The following is a 19,042-nucleotide window of genomic DNA, read 5'->3' as shown; positions in this document are numbered from 1 at the left end:
AATGCACTTAATCCTTGTTACCAAACACCAACCCACAATAAGAAGAGTTTGGGTGCAATCCTAGGCATGTTTATATGGCAAAAGTCCCCTTTTCTGTCTAAACATGCCTTGGATTGCACCCTTAGAGCAATTTGAGAAGATGCTCTGATTTGGACATCGGCAAGTCTCTCTACCTACTGTTTCAGAGCTTTGGGAAAGCCAATGAGAATACCTTGTTATGACCATAGGTTAAATGATAAAACCATCCTTCATATTACGAAGAATAGCTCCATATGTGCTTGCATTGTTGCCCTTTAGGGAGGTGGTATGCAGATTTCAGGCTTGCAAGATCTACTTTTACTAGAATCCCAAGTTCCACCAACCAGAACCTGGCTGGTCCAAAACATATCCTTAGAATTAAAGAATTTGTTTTGAGCACCAGAACAGAATATAACTCATGGACCTTGCATTAAAAAATCCACTCCAGTTCACCCCCAGCTTTCTTCATTTCAGCAAGTCCTTCATTTAGGGCATTGGGGAGGGGTCATTTTGTTGTGGCTATTGTTACTTAGTAATTTAAGTTAGTTCATAATTTAGCTATTAGGAGTTAGTAATCTAAACGATCTACTGCCAATCACTCAGATCTAACAGTGGATCCAGATCCACACCTTCTGCTGACCCTGGCTTAGGGTGTTTTCAGACATCATTTAAATAAGCCATGGTGGGCTGCGGTGATAGTGTGAACTAGACCATTGGTTTATAACATACAGCTATTGTATCAGGCAAAATATACTCTACATCCACTATAAGGGAGTGTACTCCATCTGCATTCTGAATACTGTACATTTCCTTTGGGTCGCTAGGCCCAATTCAAGGTTAATTTCCCCTAGGTAATATTTGTAGCAGGTTGCTAATGATAAAAAATGTTGACAGTTTATCAGTTTAGAGAATCAAGTATCATCTAAAAGAATCCCCATTTTTATGCCGGCTACAAATGACTTGCTCTAGGCCTGGAAAGAGCAAGTATGGGAATGGCTCAACCATAAGTAGAGAGACAAGGCAGATATCAGAACACCCAACTCTCTCAGAGGATCTTCTCTACTGATCTTAGTAAGGCCCAGAGATTTTAAGATTATTGACTGAGTTCTGATAAATGAGGTTGCTGCTGCATTTCTGTGGGACAACTATGGCAGCTGTTTAAGCTGATTCAGAGCAAGTTTTTTGATGAATGAACCTTGAATGCCATTTCCCATGAAGTTGTCAGTCAGAATTAATAGGGACATATCAGCAACCCTCTGTGCTTGGCACACCTTAGACAGAGGTATTTGGAGTCCTTGGTGGTTAAAAAAACCACAGCTCTTTGTCTCTTCTTTGGAGGTCTATTTTGATGCAGAGCTGATTATATCACTTGCCAAAGTTTATTCTTCCAGAGTGGGATGTTTTCCAGTTACCTCCAGCAGCTCACTCTTTGTCCATGGAATAAATGCCCAGCATTCATATCAGCATTGCACAGCCTAACATGTCATAGGAAGAAACACACATCCTTCATTTGGCTTCTTTTAAAAATGTTTTTATATTCTATTTTTCAACTTTGGGGGAAAAAAAATCCTTGTATTTCCAAAATTTAGATTTTGTGGACGCAAGTTGAACAAGAGAGAGGGAGGGGGGGGGTTGGACACATTATTGAACAGCTGCCCAATTTAGGCTGCAATCCTATACCACTGACCTGGGAGTAAGTCCCATTGAACTCCATGGGACTTACTTCTCAGTAGACATGCATAGGACTGCACTGTCAATGAGGTAGTAGGCACTACTAAAGCGGATCATTACCAGTTTTTTTTTTTCCTGCTTCCATATTTAAGTATTCACATGAATAAGGATTTTCAGGAGAAGGCCCTTGGGAGCAGAAAGGGGGTATTCAAGTGAAACTGGAGTCTGAGAAAAGAGTCACACAATTGTTTTTACATTGTATACTCCCGTCTTCTGAACAGTTCTGGGCTTCTGAGTTTGGCCCCACAAATCTAGCATGCTTTGGAACCATCCCCAAGAAAATGGCTATCTGATGCATTAAAGGAGGAGGAAAAGGCAGACAAATCAAGGGTATAGCTCTACATTTAGCAAGTTGTGGGAGATAAAAACACTTTGCAAAGAAGTAAGAAATGCTTGTCCTCTTCTAGCTGAAAGACCAGCTAAAATTTTTTGGGTCTGCTGCCCTTTTGTTTAGTATTGTCAGCTGAAACCCACAAAGAATGATTGTTGGATTATGGTCTGAAGCAGCCTTTTTGTTACCCAAAGTAGTGACAGGAGCTGCAGCAGCAGTGCACTTACTTGCCATTGTTTCCTGTGGAACACTGAATACACATGAATCAAACCTGCAGGAGGCGCTGGCTTTTATCCCATTCATTTACCCCCAAGGGCAACTGTTGGAAGCAGTAACTACATCCTCAGACCTGCCACAGTAACTGTTGGAATGTGATTATGTCTTTTAAGCTCAAAACAGCTATCTAAAAATATTTCCGCTACCACACCATGCAAAAGCTGGGACAGAAAGCTCTTCATTCATGCCCAATGCTGAAAAATAGACATCAGTTTTTTGCTGTTAACAGGGAAGGAAAGTCTGAGTGGGAAATCTGATACCCAGGGGTTTGTGTGTGGAGAATTTATACTGTTGTAATCTTCGAAACATGGAGTACAATTAGACATGGTTGCTTCCAGTTGAGGGTTTTATTGTGTAATTGCCCTGCCTCATTCATGAATGTGTGTGTGTGTGGAGACAATGCTGTCTTCAATTTATCCCCCCCCCCCCTGGTGTTTTCCAACTGCTTCTTCCATCTTTTTACTTTCTAGAAAAAGTCCGTTAAGGAGGAAAAGATGGAATAACTGCACAATGCCTTTTGATTAAAAGTGCTAGCAGTCCTCCATCTAGAAGCACATTTTTTGGGCTGCCACCTAAATGGCATCCCCACATGGGCATTTCCCCCTTTTCTGCCATAACATCTAGTGAAATTCATAATTTATATTGGTGTTATCATCATGAGTTTTCTCACCTCCCAATTTAAATCGTTGGCTGCCACACGTTAAGGCAGGAAAACTCACAACATGACATGGGGCTCCTTCACACTGAGCTTTTATCCTGCAATTGAGATTGCTCCTTCATGGAAGTTTGCAGGCTCTTTACATGAGGCCATTATCATTCAAGGTGTCACCTGCACTAAATGCCCTTTGTTCCACTTTTAAAGAGCTTGTGCCGATAATGAGCCATCAGATTACCCAGTTGTGTTCCGCTTGAGTTCCCTCTGTGAAAAGAGGAAAAGTGGCAAGAAGAGGAGCAATATCAATGAAAGATAATGGAAGACTCAGATATGGGGAGAAGGAGAGGGAAGGGAGCACGTGAAAAAGGGAAAAAGGGAAGGGAGCACGTGAAAATATGCAGGATTGTGATCCTGCATTTAAAACAGAAGCAGAAAGCCTCATTTTAAATGCAGGATTTTAGGCTGGTGTAGAGATGCCTATGATGTCATCCATTAACCCATTATGAGAAGGGATAGAGAAGTAGACACTGGGATTTTGTTTTTGGCAGCAACCACATGTCTTCCATCATGTTAGCCCTACCTATAGCATCCCTACAAGGAATAAATGTTTTTGTTGCACGCTGTTCCTTCCCACAGAACTGTAGCTATTATGCAAGGAACAAAAGTACTCTAAATACACATTGCTATGAATGGTTGGAAGCCAGTGATAAAAGTTGAAGAACATCGGCATTTTAGATCATTACAATGATTACATTCCCAGAAGGTCCTCTTCATAGACTTTGATTCTTCTGTGCTGGCAATGTATTCAGAGAGAGCAAAGATATGAGGGAGACAGAGAGAGACAGGCAGACAGATGGTCCCCGCTTCAACTGAGAGTGAACATCAATTGATTTATGGCCTTTCAATTAAATTATTTCAAATGGCCTTTTATAAATAAACTTGCCTCTGGGATTTCAGGTTGAGAGGTGGGTCCATGTGTGCTAAAAATGAAGAGAACGTCTTTGCACAAGACACTTCAGAAGGAAGCCAATATGTGCTGTGAAGCTTTAGTAATTATAAATGAATAAAAAGGAAGCAGTGATATATGGCATGATGGATGTTGTGAAGTACGAGAAATTACAATTTCCAGAAGAATCACCCAAAGAAAAATGATCCTTGTGGAAATCCAGGTGTCACATCCTGCTAAGAGCAGGGCAAATTATCTCTAATAAATCATCTAGTTGACAAATTGCCATTTTTTTCCTATTTGCAATTGTCCATAAAGAAGCCATGGTTTAAAAACAAAAGTTCATTTACTTTTGAAAGATCAATGAAGTAGAATACTGAAGCATATTTTTAGCATGAAAGTTATCTTATTAACATAGGAACAAAGGAAGCTGCCTTCTACAGAATCAGACCATGGGCCCATCTAGCCCGGTATTGTTGACACTGACTGGCAGCAGCAGCTCTCCAGGGTTTCAGGCAGAATACTTTCCTAGCTCTACCTGGAGATGCTGGGGATTGAAACTGGGACCTTTGTGGGCAAAGCATGGGCTCTACCACTGAGCCACAGCCCTTCATATAACTATGTTCTTCTTTTTCCTTCAGAAACCAACACCTTACAAGATTAAGTCAACAAACATAGGAAGCTGTCTTACAAGTCAGACTATTGGTCCATCTAACTCAATATAGTCTTTACTGACTGCCAGTTGCTCTCCAGGGTTTCAGACAGGGGTCTCTCCCAGTCCTACCTGGAGATGCCAAGGACTGAACTTGGGACCTTCTACATGCCAAGCATGTGCTCTACCATGGAGATGGATGAAGAACTTTTAACACTTAAAAGCCTCAATCCATGCTGAATCTGGTGAGATGATTCTAAGTCAACTTCTGACTGGCCTTTGCTCTCATAAAACTGTACTTTATGGATGAAGGAGAGAGGGAGAAAGTCCTGTTGCATTAGTGGACTTCCACTAGCATGACATTGCATTTAACCCTGTTTATTCATAACTACCCCCTTCATGGATCACTGCCTTGTTGTGGCGAAGGGGCTTGTGTAACTCAGTGAAGCCATAAGCTATGCCGTGCAGGGCCACCCAAGACGGACAGGTCATGGCAGAGAGTTCTGACAAAATGTGATCCACTGGAGAAGGAAATGGCAACCCACTCCAGTATTCTTGCCAAGAAAACCCCATGGAATGTATCACAAGGCTAAAAGATATGATGCCGGAAGATGAGCCCCTCAGGTCGGAAGGTGTCCAATATGCTACTGGGGAAGAGCAGAGGGAATTTCCAAGTAGCGCCAGAAAGAGTGAAGCGGCTGGGCCAAACCCGAAAGGACACTCAGCTGTGGATGTGTCTGGTGGTGAAAAGAAAATCCGATGCTGTAAAGAACAATATTGTTTAGGAACCTGGAATGTCAGATCAATGAATCAAGGTAAGCTGGAGGTGGTCAAACATGAGATGGCAAGATTGAACATCGACATCTTGGGAATCAGCGAACTAAAATGGACAGGCATGGGTGAATTTAATTCAGGTGACCATCATATCTACTATTGTGGGCAAGAATCCCTTAGAAGAAATGGAGTAGCACTCATAGTCAACAAAAGGGTGGGAAAAGCAGTATTGGGGTACAATCTTAAAAATGATAGAATGATCTCAGTACGAATCCAAGGCAAACCATTCAACATCACAGTAATTCAAGTCTATGCCCCAACCACTGATGCCGAAGAAGCTGAGGTTGATTGGTTCTATGAAGACCTACAACACCTTCTAGAACTCACACCAAAAAAAGATGTCCTCTTCATCATAGGGGATTGGAATGCTAAAGTAGGAAGTCAAGAAATCACCGGGATAACAGGCAGGCATGGCCTTGGTGTACAAAATGAAGCAGGACAAAAGCTAATAGAGTTTTGCCAAGAGAACATGCTGATCATAGCAAACACTCTTTTCCAACAGCACAAGAGGCGACTCTACACATGGACGTCACCAGATGGTCAATATCGAAATCAGATTGATTATGTCCTTTGCAGCCAAAGATGGAGAAGCTCCATACAGTCAGTAAAAACAAGACCTGGAGCTGACTGTGGCTCAGATCATGAGCTGCTTCTTGCAAAATTTCGGCTTAAATTGAAGAACGTCGGGAAAACCACTAAACCGTTCAGGTATGACCTAAATCATACCCCTGATGAATATACAGTGGAGGTGAGGAATAGATTTCAGGGATTAGACCTGATAGACAGAGTGCCTGAGGAACTATGGACGGAGGTCCGTAACATTGTTCAGGAGGCAGCAACTCAATCCATCCCAAAGAAAAAGAAATGCAAGAAAGCAAAGTGGCTGTCTGATGAGGCTTTACAAGTAGCTCACGAAAAAAGGGAAGCGAAAAGCAAGGGAGAAAGGGGAAGATATACCCAACTGAACGCAGAGTTCCAGAGAATAGCAAGGAGAGACAAGAAGGCCTTCTTAAATGAACAATGCAAAGAAATGGAGGAAAACAACAGAATGGGAAAGACTAGAGATCTCTTCAAGAAAATTGGAGATCTCAAGGGAACGTTTTGTGCAAAGACGGGCATGATAAAGGACAAAGAAGGCAGGGACCTAACAGAAGCAGATGAGATTAAGAAGAGGTGGCAAGAATACACAGAAGAACTATACAGGAAAGATCTGAATGTCCCTGATAGCCATGATAGTGCGGTCACTGAACTTGAGCCGGACATCCTAGAGAGGGAAGTCAAGTGGGCCTTAGGAAGCATTAGTAACAACAAAGCTAGCGGAGATGACAGTATTCCACCCGAGCTATTTAAAATCCTAAAAGATGATGCTGTTAAAGTGCTGCATTCAATATGCCAACAAATCTGGAACACTCAACAGTGGCCACAAGACTGGAAAAGGTCAGTTTACATTCCAATTCCAAAGAAGGGCAACGCCAAAGAGTGTTCAAACTACCGCACAATTGCGCTCATTTCACATGCCAGCAAGGTGATGCTCAAAATCCTACAAGCTAGGCTTCAGCAGTATGTGAACCGAGAACTACCAGAAGTACAAGCTGGGTTTAGAAGAGGCAGAGGAACTAGAGATCAAATCGCCAACATTCGCTGCATCATGGAGAAAGCAAGAGAATTCCAGAAAAACGTCTATTTCTGCTTCATTGACTATGGTCAAGAAGCAACAGTCAGAACCAGACATGGAACAACCGATTGGTTCAAAATTGGGAAAGGAGTACGACAAGGCTGCATATTGTCACCCTGCTTATTTAACTTATATGCAGAGTACATCATGAGAAATGCCGGGTTGGATGAATCAGAGGTCGGAATTAAGATTGCTGGGAGAATTATCAACAACCTCCGATATGCAGATGATACCACCCTAATGGCAGAAAGCGAAGAGGATCTCAAGAGCCTCTTGTTGAGGGTGAAAGAGGAGAGTGCAAAAGCTGGTTTGAAACTCAACATTAAAAAAACTAAGATCATGGTATCTGGCCCCATCACTTCCTGGCATATAGAAGGGGAAGAAATGGAAGCAGTGACAGATTTTACTTTCTTGGGCTCCAAGATCACCGCAGACGGTGACTGTAGCCATGAAATTAAAAGACGCTTGCTCCTTGGGAGGAAAGCTATGGCCAACCTAGACAGCATAGTAAGAAGCAGAGACATCACCTTGCCGACAAAGGTCCGTCTAATCAAAGCTATGGTTTTCCCAGTAGTAATGTATGGCTGTGAGAGCTGGACTATAAGGAAGGCTGAGCGCCGAAGAATTGATGCTTTCGAACTGTGGTGCTGGAGAAGACTCTTACGAGTCCCCTGGACTGCAAGGAGGTCAAATCAGTCCATCCTAAAGGAAATCAACCCTGAGTGCTCATTGGAAGGACAGATAATGAAGCTGAAGCTCCAATATTTTGGCCACCTAATGCGAAGAGAAAACTCCCTGGAAAAGACCCTGATGCTGGGAAAGACTGAAGGCAAGAGGAGAAGGGGACGGCAGAGGATGAGATGGCTAGATAGCATCATGGATGCAATGAATATGAACTTGAGCACGCTCCGGGAGAGAGCGCAGGACAGGAAGGCCTGGCGTCCTATGGTCCATGGGGTCACGAAGAGTCGGACACGACTGAACGACTGAACAACAACAATTCATAACTAGACCTCACTGAATTCAATGGGCTTACTCCCATGTAAGCATGCATAGGATGGTAGCCTAAATTCCACTGAAAACAAAGGGATTATGGACAAAATACAGGATGTTTGGTTTAATTTTTGTAATGACCTGGAACAGCTTCAGGGTCAGTAGCTGTCAAACAGGAAGGCTGCTATTGAATTTGTACATTCCTTTTTATTCCTATACATGTACATATACATATATACAGTACAGGTATATATAAAAACGTACTCTGCTGTAAATGGGGAATTATTTGAAGAGTTTGGGTGGATCTTTGGGTCCCTCACTGAGGATGGACCCCTTCCCTCCTCAAAATCCAACCTCCTTAATATACCGTAGATATTAATACTTTCAGGTGTAAAATCTTTAGTGGAAACCTGGATGGTCAAGTTTTTTTTAATGGATATGATTTGATAATAGTTACAGGTATGGAGTTCCAACTTGCTTTTATTGGCTGCTTTATAAATAAACTGAGCTATTTTTGCAAATTTGGTAAATGCTTCATGATTCTCACTGTAATTTTCCCTCATTCAAAAATATTGATATACAATGAGTTATTTAAAAAGAGAGAATCTAACAAAACTTTCCATGAATGGAGATGTTTGAGTAACCATTTGCAACAGAGTTTTAAAAACAGAGGAATGTAATAGAGGGGTGTGTGGGGAAGGTGGTCTTAATAGTTAAATTGCCAGCTTTCATGAATATTGCAAAGGAAAGCAAACAGCTTCCTACACAAATGTCTCCCAGTCTGGTAATAAAAAGAAAGAAGCTGAAATTGTTCCAATTGTAATGTGGTCATGCCACATTAAATTGATTCAACATTGCTTATATTATTATTATTGTTGTTGTTGTTGCTTGGATGGAACTTGGTCATTTGAGCATCCTACTGTTTAACTTCAGACACCTGCAAGCACAGAGATGTGCTTATGGGCTGCACAGCAGCTGTCCTTATGAAACACAATGGTCTGAATTAAACATATTATATCAGGTGCCTCTCGCTCTACCAGCTATGCAGAACACAAGAAAAAGAGGGGCTTGCTAATACATTGAAGACCATTCTTTCTGTGCCCTTCTTACTGTCTAAATTATATTTATGGTGATGCTACCTGTGTGCATTAAAATTTCTTGCTTCCATGTCAGATTGTATTTCTGGATCCTGAAATTTAGGGATTGAGCTTAAATATTCATCAATATAATTAGCTTCCAGAATGGAAATGAAGGCACCTTCTAATGGTTAGGGGGGTGGATTGAATCTCTTCTACCATAAGGGCTGAATTCCATTTTGGAGAAGCTCTTGGGCACCACATTCCACTGCGGGGTGGGGGCAAAGCAAAGTGGGGCAAGGCTAAATGCAAAAGGAATGGAGCCATAAATAGCAACGATACCAGCATATTTTAGCTTAGCTACCTTACTGTTAGTAACTAAGCCTCCGGAGAGGGATTTCAAACTTTACAGATGGGAAAATTGCGCAAAAGCCAGGAAAACACCATGTGGTGTTACAAGGCACACTGGGATACAACTCTGATCGCAGTCTACCTCAATAATGCTTTGAAAACACCGCCTCCTCAGGCTTGGGTTGTTTATGCAGTTGTGCTGCTCTGAAGCTGCTCCCTCAAAGAAAGATTAGACTTCTGGGATGCCCCAAGGTATTTTGGTGTCTGAGGCAGAAAATCCAGTTGACATCCCCAACACCACCCCTGCATGAGGGTAAAAATATATTAACAAATTAAATATGGATCATTTGCGTCCCTTTTGTGATTCCCTAATATCTGTTGCCAGAGATTCGCCTTGCCTCATGCAGAACCAAACCACATACACCCTACTTCTCATTTTCCTAATTTCATTTTTTCTCCATGTTATTTCTGTGCCTGATTTGCCTTGCCTCTTAACAGTGGGTGGTAATGCATAAATACTGTGAAGGTTAAGTGATAATGTACTTACCTAATTCCTTTGATTTGCAGATACAGAAAGCTACATAAGTGTTAATGACTACCAAATGGTCAGTTACAAGATGGGGAATACGTGGCTCAACAAGACTACAAGCAAGAAGGATCTTGGAATCGTTGTAGATTGCAAGCTGAATATGAGCCAACAATGTGATGTGGCTGCAAAAAAGGCAAATGCTATTTTGGGCTGCATTAATATAAGCATAGCTTCCAAATCCCGGAAAGTACTAGTTCCCCTCTACTTGGCACTGGTTAGGCCTCATCTGGAGTACTGTGTCCAGTTCTGGGCACCACATTTTAAGAAGGATGCAGACAAGCTGGAGAGGGTTCAGAGGAGGGCAACAAAGATGATCAGAGGACTGGAAACAAAGCCCTAAGAAGAGAGACTGAAAGAACTGGGCATGTTTAGCCTTGAGAAGAGAAGACTGAGGGGGAAATATGATAGCGCTCTTCAAGTCCTTGAAAGGTTGTCACAGAGAGGAAGGCCAGGATCTCTTCTCGATCATCCCAGAGTGCAGGACACGGAATAATGGGCTCAAGTTCCAAGAAGCCAGATTCCGGCTGAACATCAGGAGAAACTTCCTGACTGTTAGAGCAATATGACAATGGAACCAATTCCCTAGGGAGGTGGTGGGCTCTCCCACGCGGGAGGCATTCAAGATGAGGCTGGAGAGCCATCTGTCAGGGATGCTCTGATCTGGATTCCTTCACTGAGCAGGGGGCTGGACTCGATGGCCTTGTAGGCCCCTTCCAACCCTAGTATTCTATGATTGTATGATTCTTGCCATTACTTGCAGGGATACATACCATTTTAAGCACTTATGGCTCCTTACAACTCTGGGCTAATCTCACAAGCGCAGGGACAAGCCATGCTGCGCAATAGGCTCTTCTCATGCTCTCAGATTAACGTTATGCAAAATGGTTTTGTAAGTTTAATTTTTCGGCATGACCAACTTGGCAACAGATCAGACTCGCTGCATTAAACCAGTGGGCTCTCTCAGCAGCAAGGTGTGCTGATTTTCTCCCCTGCTCCCTAAAAGCAGCTTTCTCCCAACTCAGAATAACGGATCAAAAGAGATGATTGAACAGCTATTCTGCATCATTAAGCCTTCTTGCAGGCAGATCAAAGGCTTGGTAAGAAAGGTATGAGATCAAGAGCAGCAATCTGCTTTGGCTCTGCAGTTTGATTGGTATCAGTCAGAGTTTTATAGCACACTGTGTGTGAATCGAAAAGGCACAAAGTCAGCTTTTAAGTATTAGAGCACAAGAGAATCGGGCGTGGTGGTGGTGGACTTTTTAAAAGGGGCTAAAAGAAAGTAAGTCAGGTTGCCCTAAAGAAGGCTGATGGTATATCAGGAAATATCACCTTCATGATGTAAGATCCTGATTAGCTGATGTGAGAGAGAACTTTTAGTGATGCTTTTGAAAAGACCAGGGTCATGGACACACACCGAATAATAGTTTCTGTATATAAGGCTCCAAGGAAGCATTTTTGGTAATGAATGAAATGCACTGTTGTCAGCTGCCCCTGATCTGCTACACTTGAGACAAAAAGAGCAATTAACTCTTTCCAAAGAAAATGAAGGACCACTGAGAAGTGAGGGCCTTTCCAGATGAGGATTTCATTTCATACGAGGGAGTGCACAGCAGTTGTTGATTTGGTCTGTAAGGGTACACATGTAGTTCTTCCTGCAACTGCTTTTTTGTGAGATGACTACAGTTTCCTGGTACTCAGCCCTCTAAATTGAAGCTTATGTAGTTCTTCTCACTGTGTGTGTGTGTGTGTCTTTCTACCCCACCTATCTGTATAGTATTCCAGGGGCCTACAGCAACAAAAGAAATAAAATAACATCACAATCACAAATAAAGCACCAAATATTTTTTAAAAGTTACAGACTAAAATGGGCTAAAGCTGCAATCCTGTATCTACTTCTCTGGGAGTAGGGGTGTATCCAGAAAATTTATTTTGGTGGGGCCCAAGACATTCTTCTGGGGCAGACTGTTTTTTAAAATGCTATAATACACATTTAAAATGCATGGGTGTAGCACACGCTGCGACAACACATCTGTGCATTTTCCTCGTGTGTATATGTGAGGCTGTCCTTATATGTGCTCCAGAAGCTGCAGCTACCGTAGCATGCAGCAGCAAAATTCTTATGTGATGTGTCTAGCTAACCTGGTCTTCCCCAATGTGGTGCTCTCCAGATGTTTTGGGCTATACTCCTAGCATTCCTGACTATTGGCCCTGCTGGCTCGGGCTGACTGGAACGAAAGCACAAAACATCTAGAGGGCACCAGGTTGGGGAAGGCCATATTGAAAGAACTGCAGTGGCTGCCAGTTTGCTACCAGGCCAGGTTTAAGGTTTTGGTATTAACCTACAAGGACTTTGGGACCTGGATACCTGAAAGAATTCCTTCTCCTGTATAATCTTGGCTGGCCGCTGCATTCATCATCAAAGGCCCTCCTGCTTGTGCCACATTCTGCAGAAATCCACCCAGTGACAACCAGGAAGGGGGCCTTTTCTTAGATGGCGTCCAGTCTCCAGAATACCCTCCCCTGTCCCCCAAATAAAACATGTGCCAACTCTGATGCAGTTTTGGTGCACATTGAAGACTTTTTTTTGCTTCCACATTTGATGATGTGTGATGCCTATTGTCAAAGATAACGGCCTGCTTTCCACCATAAGATCGGGTCAGGCTGTCACATCGGGTGTAACCACCTGGAATGGTTTGTAATCTAGAGGCTCCTCGGCCCTTTGCCCAGGGCCAGACGCAGCCCCTGCTAACTAGAAAGTGCCAACAGCTGGAGGTAGTGGAGAGTTCCAGCCTCTCGGAGGCCAGGGCGGTCCACCCAGGGACTGAGCCAGTGATTGGCTGAGGCAAAATTTGCCCTGGGTTTCCAGGGCTGGGCTTTAAAAGTGGGCTGAGGTTGAGGCATGGGGTGTCCATCCTGGTGGTCCTGGACCTGCAGATGGCTGGTTGCTATCCAGGGAGATCCATACTTAGGTATGCAAGGATAGGCCAGGTAGTTTTATTATTTTGTTTGGGCGTGCATTCATTGAAGCTTTCTGTATATAGTTAAGTGATTTAGCTTTGTACCCTCTGTGTAACTTGCTATTTCCATTCTTCCCTTTCCCTCTGCCCCTTTATTTTGATCTTAATAAACCTTTATCCAACCTTTAGTTGGTATGATCTCTCTGCATAACCTCAGTTCTAATTTCAGTGCCTCTTGGCTTAAGAGGGTGGCTACTGGGTATTTTGGGGGACTGAAAGGCCAGGTTTGGCCAGTCTTGTTTTTGGGAAGGGGGTCCTGGGATTGGGTCCTGGGTGTTCCTCCCTTGCAGGGAGGTTGGGGCTGGTCCCAGCAGCTGGGATCCTCCTTCCCTGACACCTATCATTCTGATTTTTAGTTGATGGCCACTGGTTATGTTTTAGTATGTTTCGGTTATTTTGTATATTGATATTATATATTTGCATATTTATATTAGGGTTTTTGTTGTTGTACACTGCCTGGATATGTTTTTATATGGCAGGTGGTATAAAATATATATTTTACATAAATAAATAAATACATACATACATACATAATATGCACACAAGAATCACATTGCATGACATTTAGGAGCCTACACAGAGTAGCAGAGAATCCTAAGAACTGAATTTGGCAGCACTGAATGTTATAGTGAAACTTCACACAAGGGGCATCATGAATGGCAACAAAACTTTATTTGGAGTGAAGGTACCCAATGCATCCCCCTTGTGACACTGTGCCTGGTTAAGGCATTTAGTAAAGGCAAAGTTGTATAAAACAGTTCCCAGAGCACTCCCTTCTATTTCAATGCTGCACCTGACCTCTGCTTCTGTTCTTCCCATGCACATTTGGATGGGCAATGCATGGAAAATCCCTTTTTGCTCTGTAGAGCAGCCTTCTAGTTGTTAACCTATTGTCAGTGAAAGGTGGTTTCCAGTCTTCCTCCTTAGTATATACTCTCCAAGAATAGCAGAAAACCTTGTCACTGGAAATGGAGTATTCCAACTAAAGGCACCCACTGTAGTAACTACTGTTAACGCATCGCTCTCTATCTCCCACTTTGGATTTGGGCTAGCTGTGGGGATGTGGTTGTGCAGGCTGTATACTACCTGGACAGAGTGCCCACGAATGAGTATAATGTACCCCAAGCTGAGGGGAGCAGAGCCCAAATAAACCAGCCTGAAGAGAGAATGCCGCTGGCACTGCCCAAGATCAGTATGACTACTTTGTAATGTACATCAAACTGAGAGAGTCATGGCATCCACCCAAATTCTGATAGAAGAAAACTATGGATGCTGGAGAAATTCAAGATGGATTAAAATGAGCTCGGATTTCTAAGAATCCGATCTGCGGAATCCGCTGTGCAATGACCCCCTCAGGCCCTGCGGAGTCTGTGGACTTTCGGGTGATTTTTTTACTTTCCCAAAATTTACACATATAAATCCGTAGAAAAATACGTACGTTTCTGCTGAGGAAATGTAGAATGGAATAGGGAACAATACACTAAATGTTACGTACTGGGGTAAATTATGTAAATACTGACATAAATACTTATGTAATTATTTGGATATTTTTCCGCACGTTGAAAAAAAAAAATTGCATCAGTCTGTGGGCAGATAACAGAACGAAAGTCACCTGACAATCCGCAAAACACTGACGGAGCGGATTTTACACAGTCCATACATCCCTAACTTAGAAAATCCAAAAGGACAACAAGAATGTTAAATATTCAAGTAATTAATGAAACACATTAGGGGAAGGGCAAGCAAGCTGACCCCTTCATGGATCACTGCCTTGTTGTGGCAAAGGGGCTTGTGTAACTCAGTGAAGCCGTAAGCTATGCCGTGCAGGGCCACCCAAGACGGACAGGTCATGGTGGAGAATTCTGACAAAATGTGGTCCACTGGAGAAGGAAATGGCAACCCACTCCAGTATTCTTGCCAAGAAAACCCCATGGAACATATCACAAGGCTAAAATATATGACACAGGAAGATGAGCCCCTCAGGTCGGAAGGTGTCCAATATACTACTGGGGAAGAGCAGAGGGAGTTTCCAAGTAGCACCAGAAAGAGTGAAGCGGCTGGACCAAAGCTGAAAGGACACTGAAAGAAAGTCTGATGCTGTAAAGAACAATATTGTTTAGGAACCTGGAATGTAAGATCAATGAATCAAGGTAAGCTGGAGGTGGTCAAACATGAGATGGCAAGACTGAACATCGACATCTTGGGAATCAGCGAACTAAAATGGATACACATGGGCGAATTTAATTTAGGTGACAATTATATCCACTAATGTGGGCAAGAATCCCTTAGAAGAAATGGAGTAGCACTCATAGTCAGTAAAAGGGTGGGAAAAGCAGTACTGGGGTACAATCTCAAAAACGATAGAATGATCTCAGTACGAATCCAAGGCAAACCATTCAACATCACAGTAATTCAAGTCTATGCCCCAACCAGAGGCCGAAGAAGCTGAGGTTGTTTGCTCCTATGAAGGCCTACAACACCTTCTAGAACTAACACCAAACAAAGATGTCCTCTTCATCATAGGGGATTGGAATGCTAAAGTAGGAAGTCAAGAAATCACCAGGATAACAGGCAAGCATGGCCTTGGTGTACAAAATGAAGCAGGACAAAGGCTAATAGAGTTTTGCCAAGAGAACACGCTGATCATAGCAAACACTCATTTCCAACAGCAACTCTACACATGGACATCACCAGATGGTCAATATCGAAATCAGATTGATTATGTACTTTGCAGCCAGAGATGGAGAAGCTCCATACAGTCAGTAAAAGCAAGACCTGGAGCTGACTGTGGCTCAGATCATGAGCTGCTTCTTGCAAAATTTCAGCTTAAATTGAAGAACGTCGGGAAAACCACTAAACCATTCAGGTATGACCGACATCATATCCCTTATGAATATACAGTGGAAGTGATGAATAGATTTCAGGGATTAGACCTGATAGACAGAGTGCCTGAGGAACTATGGACGGAGGTCCGTAACATTGTTCAGGAGGCAGCAACGAAATCCATCCCAAAGAAAAAGAAATGCAAGAAAGCAAAGTGGCTGTCTGAGGAGGCTTTACAAGTAGCTGAGGAAAGAAGGGAAGCAAAAAGCAAGGGAGAAAGGGGAAGATATAGCCAACTGAATGCAGAGTTCCAGAGAATAGCAAGGAGAGACAAGAAGGCCTTCTTAAATGAACAATGCAAAGAAATTGAAGAAAACAATAGAATGGGAAAGACTAGAGATCTCTTCAAGAAAATCAGAGATCTCAAGGGAACATTTTGTGCAAAGACGGGCATGATAAAGGACAAAGAAGGCAGGGACCTAACAGAAGCAGATGAGATTAAGAAGAGATGGAAAGAATACACAGAACAACTATACAGGAAAGATCTTAATGTCCCTGATAGCCATGATAGTGCGCTCACTGAACTTGAGCCGGACATCCTAGAGAGTGAAGTCAAGTGGGCATTAGGAAGCATTACTAACAACAAAGCTAGCGGAGATGACAGTATTCCATCTGGGCTATTTAAAATCCTAAAAGATGATGATGTTAAAGTGCTGCATTCAATATGCCAACAAATTTGGAACACTCAGCAGTGGCCACAAGCCTGGAAAAGGTCAGTTTACATTCCAGTTCCAAAGAAGGGCAATGCCAAAGAGTGCTCAAACTACCGTACAATTGCACTCAGCAGCATGTGAACTGAGAACTACCAGAAGTACAAACTGGGTTTCGAAGAGGCAGAGGAACTAGAGATCAAATCGCCAACATTCGCTGGATCATGGAGAAAGCAAGAGAATTCCAGAAAAACATCAATTTCTGCTTCACTGACTACGCTAAAGCCTTTGATTGTGTGGATCACAACAAACTGTGGCAAATTCTTAAAGTGATGGGAGTTCCAGACCACCTTACCTGTCTCCTGAGAAACCTGTACGAGGGCCAAGAAGCAACAGTAAGAACCGGACATGGAACAACCGATTGGTTCCAAGTTGGGAAAGGAGTATGACAAGGCTGTATATTGTCACCCTGCTTATTTAATACATATGCAGAGTACATAATGAGAAACGCCGGGTTGGATGAATCACAGGTCGTAATTAAGATTGCTGGGAGAATGATCAACAACCTCAGATACACAGACGATACCACTCTAATGGCAGAAAGTGAAGAGGATCTAAAGAGCCTCTTGTTGAGGGTGAAAGTGGAGAGTGCAAAAGCTGGTTTGAAACTCAACATTACAAAAATGAAGATCATGGCATCTGGCCCCATCACGTCCTGGCATATAGAAGGGGAAGAAATGGAAGCAGTGACAGATTTTATTTTCTTGGGCTCCACGATCACCGCAGACGGTGACTGTAGCCATGAAATTAAAAGACACTTGCTCCTTAGGAGGAAAGCTATGGCAAACCTAGACAGCATAGTAAGAAGCAGAGACATCACCCTGCTGACAAAGATTCGTATAATCAAAGCTATGGTTTTCCCAGTAGCAACGTATGGCTGTGAGAGCTGGACTATAAGGAAGGCTGAGCGCTGAATAGGGATGTACGAAACACTTACCTGGTTTCGTCCAGGGACATCTGCAGTGGGGGGGAGGCGCTCCGTCCCTCCCCCCGAAATCCTCAATGGGGGAGGAGGCGATCCGTTCCTCCTCCCCAGAATCCTGCCCGGCCAGCTCCGCTCCACAGCCAGGCTACGGAGCCGCTGGCCAGGCCAACCCGCAGTGGGACCTCCAGCCGCTGTTGGGCTGCTGCAGACGCAAATGGCATCCTGAGTAGGGGACGCCATTTGCATCCCTATGGTAGCCCGTGATAGGCTACGTAAATATTTACACAGCCTATCACGGCTAAAGCGGGGACGCAAATGGCATCCCCTACGCCATTTGCGTTCCCGTTTTCTCCGTGTAAGGCTACGTAAATATTTACGTAGCCTATGATGGCTAAAACGGGAATGCAAATGGCGTAGGGGACGCCATTTGCGTCCCCGCTTTAGCCGTGATAGGCTACGTAAATATTTATGTAGCCTATCATGGGCTACCATAGGGACGCAAATGGCGTCCCCTACTCAGGATGCCATTTGCGTCTGCAGCAGCCCGGCAGCGGCTGGAGTTGCCGCCGCCGGCGGAGCCGCCGCCAGAGCCGCAACCAGGTAGGCTCCGTTCTGGGGGGCTTTCGCGGGGTGGTGGGGTGGGTTGCTCCTTTCCTCCATGGATTCCGGGGGGCCAAATTCACTGGAATTCAGCCCCCCTGGGATCCGTGGCGGAATTCTCTAACATCCCTAGCGCCGAAGAATTGATGCCTTCGAACTGTGGTGCTGGAGAAGACTCTTACATGTCCCCTGGACTGCAAGGAGGTCAAATCAGTCAGTCCTAAAGGAAATCAACCCTGACTGCTCATTGGAAGGACAGATACTGAAGCTGAAGCTCAAATATTTTGGCCACCTAATGCAAAGAGAAAACTCCTTGGAAAAGACCCTGATGCCGGGAAAGATTGATGGCAAAAGGAGAAGGGGACGGCAGAGGATGAGATGGCTAGATAGCATCACCGATGCAATGAATATGAATTTGAGCACAATCCGGGAGAGAGTGGAGCACAGGAAGGCCTGGTGTGCTATGGTCCATGGGGACACGAAGAGTTGGACACGACTTAATGACTGAACAACAACAACAAGCAAGCTGAATATGCAGAGTTTGAGCCCCCCTGTTGTATTAGTTGCAGGTGAATTCATCTATGGTGAACACATTGTGAACTCTCTTGAGGGAGTTTCACATAAAAGCAGTGGAGGCTGGTGGCTCTGCTGTCAGTGGGGTGATGAATCTGCTCCGGGTTTCAGTCAGAACTCTAAAGGAGCTATCCAAGGTGCATCTGCACCTTGAGTTTTGACAGGTTCTGACTGAAACCCGGAGCGGATTCACCATACCACTAACCT

At 43.7% G+C, this 19,042-nt stretch overlaps 1 protein-coding gene across 1 annotated transcript in view; it reads right to left on the bottom strand.

Annotated features, from left to right (window-relative positions):
* The window catches only part of ADAMTSL1 (ADAMTS like 1), a 372,341-nt gene that overhangs the window by 82,614 nt on the left and 270,685 nt on the right, over nucleotides 1-19,042 (bottom strand). The window lies entirely within an intron of this gene.

The sequence above is a fragment of the Heloderma suspectum genome, chromosome 2, assembly GCF_057233095.1.
Source record: "Heloderma suspectum isolate Gila_16-S chromosome 2, 16-S_ref, whole genome shotgun sequence".
In the NCBI taxonomy this organism is placed as follows: domain Eukaryota; kingdom Metazoa; phylum Chordata; class Lepidosauria; order Squamata; family Helodermatidae; genus Heloderma; species Heloderma suspectum.
Note: the sequence above shows the minus strand (reverse complement) of the source record. Positions and strands in the feature narration are given on the sequence as shown.